The sequence below is a fragment of the Diaphorina citri genome, unplaced genomic scaffold (assembly GCF_000475195.1).
Source record: "Diaphorina citri unplaced genomic scaffold, Diaci psyllid genome assembly version 1.1 scaffold1817, whole genome shotgun sequence".
Lineage (NCBI taxonomy): Eukaryota > Metazoa > Arthropoda > Insecta > Hemiptera > Psyllidae > Diaphorina > Diaphorina citri.
Genome location: NW_007379243.1, coordinates 4261 through 8447, shown reverse-complemented (window position 1 = coordinate 8447; position 4187 = coordinate 4261).

Below are 4187 nucleotides of genomic sequence, written 5' to 3'. Positions count from 1 at the left end.
GCAGAAGACCCGGGTTCGATTCTCGGCGGGGTCAAGAAATTTGTATCATGCAAATGATTGATTCCGTGACTGGCTGTTGCGGGGCCCACTCAGCCTCGTGAGGAAAATGAGTAGCTATGACATATAAATGCGCATAGCGACCGGTGCCAGCATGGTAGGTAAACATTGGATTTTAGGATTATTGAGATATTGGGAAAAATCCTACAATGCTGCAGTGAGAACCAAAGTTGTGACATAATAACACATTTACATAGCTCGTCACGGAATGGAAGATAAAACCCCGTCTCTAAAAATCTTATACAATGACGTTAAACTCATTAGAAACCCCTAAAACTCATTAGAAAGCCCTAAAACTCAGTAACTCACCTCCAATAGGATCGGTCTCATCGACTTTGATCAGTTTCTTCTCTTTATTCCGAGGCATCTGTGAACAGTAGAGACAAAATTTGAATTTTAAACTTCGTTAGATTTTAGATCCCTCAAATAGACACTATAGGTACTTTTTCATTGTCAACGTATCCAGTTGTACGCACACAAGGGATCAAGAAGAGACCGCCTTACATGCCAATTAAAAAAATACTCTTTGACGAATCCTTTTTGGACCGTTCAAAATAACTCGGATATGGGAAGGCAAACACTTTGGAAAGTTTTTTTTTCTACTCTCTTGAAATATCCCTTATGTGGCGGGTTTCACCAATGACTTAATCTGAGATTCCGCTTACGGAAGATATTTTAAATGTCCAAAAAAGATTGCTTGCTTTCTGTGTCCGTGAGATAGGCCAAAAAGGATTAAATGGATAATACTAAGTGTTTGCAATAGTCCTAAACTAAAATGGACGCGGCACACAAGGGATCAAGAAGAGACCGCCTTACATGCCAAATAAAAAAATACTCTTTGACGAATCCTTTTTGGACAGTTCAAAATAACTCGGATACGGGAAGGAAAACACTTTGGAAAGTTTTTTTTTTCTACTCTCTTGAAACCAAGACAACACCATTACCTGGCATAAAGAAAGACACAACAGTTACTTACGTTGTCTATCTGAGGATTATGTTAGTCCTTCTCCTTCAGCAAGGGAGGTGCATAGGTAGTCGTCACCTTTTTCAGTCCGATATTATCTCTCCATAAACCGATTTATTTACGAAACGAGGTCACAATTAATTAAAAATAAATACTAATTACTCCATACAAAAACGCACTAAACACGTCCTTCTACGAGAATTATGATGCCCATCGGAAAAATAATTTTCACCTCATTGTATATTTTTGCTGTTTTCTTTATTATCTCCTAATTGCACCTATCTTTGCAGTTGGCCCCTAACGAAAGAGAAGAAGCTTAACCCATCCTTTAGGGCTGTTTGCTCCTACACTCTTGAAACCAAGACAACACCATTACCTGGCATAAAGAAAGACACAACAGTTACTTACGTTGTCTATCTGAGGATTATGTTAGTCCTTCAGCAAGGGAGGTACATAGGTAGTCGTCACCTTTTTCAGTCCGATATTATCTCTCCATAAACCGATTTATTTACGAAACGAGGTCACAATTGATTAAAAATAAATAATAATTACTCCACACAAAAACGCACTAAACACAATATTTTAAAAAATCACGAGCTATTAAAATAGTCACACTTTACCCGTCAAAAGATGTTTCGATCTTAATAAATAATAAAAAAATCATCAAAAAATTTCCAAAAAATAACGGCAAATAAAATATTAATAAATTACAAAAAAATCGCTTTTTGTGACCCTAATTTTCCACTTTTTTTTCGAAATATTTCACTATAAATTATATGTTATTAAATTATGTTGTTTAATTATGTAACCACTTTTTGAAATATTTTTCAAGCCCGCACCACCGCGGCACAACGGTACAAATAACGTCCTGACAGGAAGTGGCTGGCCGAACTCAACACTTACAGTTCTAACACGACACACATCACGTTGCTCGACTCAAAAGCATCATAAATCTGGATCAGTCTTGGATGCTGCAACTCTCGCATGATCAAATAACGTCCGGTGTTAAAAAATCTAAAATTGGACCGCGCGGGCCGCACATTGATAATGTCGCTTCTGTTGCCCTCTCTTGTTTTTTCTCGATAAGATAAAGATAATGAAGATAATTCTAATTTTGTTATTAGCATGTGGACTTGTTACATAGAGGAGGTCCACAATATTAGCCAGGTTGGCAAGTTATAGATACTTGAGGTCCAGAATATTTGATTGGTAAATTGTCTTCTCACCCGGTACCCACTATCGCCATCGTAAGACCACCTTTTAGGTGCAAGTTCTTGCACCTTCACAAAGTTACAAAGCTTAGCCCTTTACTGTTACAGCGGTAGTCAAAATCTTTTTTGAAGACTTATTATTAAGCTTTCTGGTGATGGGTGTAGAAATTAATTTCCAATACTGTTTAAGTTTAATTTGTGTTCTACTAATTACTGTGTATTACAATACAATATTATTTATTATATTACTTTGTCCTATTCGTGGGTCTTCTCTGATCATTTTGTTAAATTAAATTACAGATAAATTACCTCCCCTAAATTCTGAATAGTGAAAGAAGGTATCTAATCTCTTCACTCTCTGGTTTCTTCTTTCACCTCACCTCTGCACCATCTTTATCCCATCTGAATGATATTCTTTGTTTCAGAACCTCACACAAGCGATGTACACCTACATATCACCCAGGTATTTCAAGTCATCACCAATTATTTACTTTCTAATTTATTAGCCTCACCCTCCCTCCCTCTAATGAAAACCCAAAAAACCCCGTTTCGGGGGGTTTTTTTCACCACGCGGGGAAAAAAAAAAAAAAAAAAAAAAAAAAAAAAAAAAATGCATTTAGTGCCAATCTTCCTCATACAACATTCAAACAATTTAACCAACTAGGTACACACAAATTTCATTTTCGGGAAACTCACCTCGTATTTGGGCATTTCACAAAATGGTATGAATCACACAAAATCTCACACAATGAATCACACAAAATCTCACACAACTGTAAACACATTACACAGGAATAGGACGGTACATATTACCTAATGTAGGTATATACTCTTGTGTAAAATTTCGGCATGTATTACCTAAGGCCAGACACTCACTATCAATCAGGTCCGCCTGTCAGGTCTATCTGATAGTGTGTGTGCACATCAGGTAGACCTGATCAGGTACACCTGATCAGGTCCGCCTGTCAGGTCTACCTGATAGTGTGTGTTCTCATCAGGTATAGTGTGTGTGCTCATCAGGTATCAGGTAGACCTGACAGGCGTACCTTTTCAGCCGTACCTATCAGGCCTACCTGATAGTGAGTGGCTGGCCTAACTCTATGTACATTTCGACGTGTATTTCAACGTGATTTCCCTTCGCCAACGAAGGTGGACGCTTTGAGTAGACAGTTGAGCAGGTATTTTTAGGCTTGAGAAATATTTGTCTTACCTACTCCGCGTTTTTCTGTGTTGTCCATGTGTTCACATACCTCACCAGCTCATTATTCATTTGAGTAATACCCCGTTTGAGTGTTCGCTGTTTCAAATATGTAGATACATATAGCAAACTGAAGCAAAAGGCTAACTAAGGCTTCTTACTTAACCCATCTTTTGGGGCTGTTTGTCCCTACATCTGAGCCTCAAAGTGGGCTTTTTGTGTACGGCTTAAGGATTCTTACTTACTATTACATTATTTTCACAGGGCTGTACATTGTACAATCTGTACATGTACAATGTAGCAAATGCCTGTCCATGTGTTCACATACCTCACCAGCTCATTATTCATTTGAGTAATACGCCGTTTGAGTGTTCGCTGTTTCAAATATGTAGATATAGGAAACTGAAGCAAAGGGCTAACTAAGGCTTCTTACTTAACCCATCTTTTGGGGCTGTTTGCTCCTACATCTGAGCCTCAGAGTGGGCTTTTTGTGTACGGCTTAAGAATTCTTACTTACTATTACATTATTTTCACAGGGCTGTACATTGTACAATCTGTACATGTACAATGTAGTAAATGCCCATGCTTATTCATTCTGATTCCGTTCCGAGTTAGAATCAATTATTGGCAACAATGCGCTTAAGATGGAGCAAAGTGTTTTTGATCTTTTTCATTGTCAACATATCCAGTTGTGATGGAGATCCATAAACGCTTGTCTAAATAAAAGTTACGCTTGTAACTTTGAGGAATCAGGACT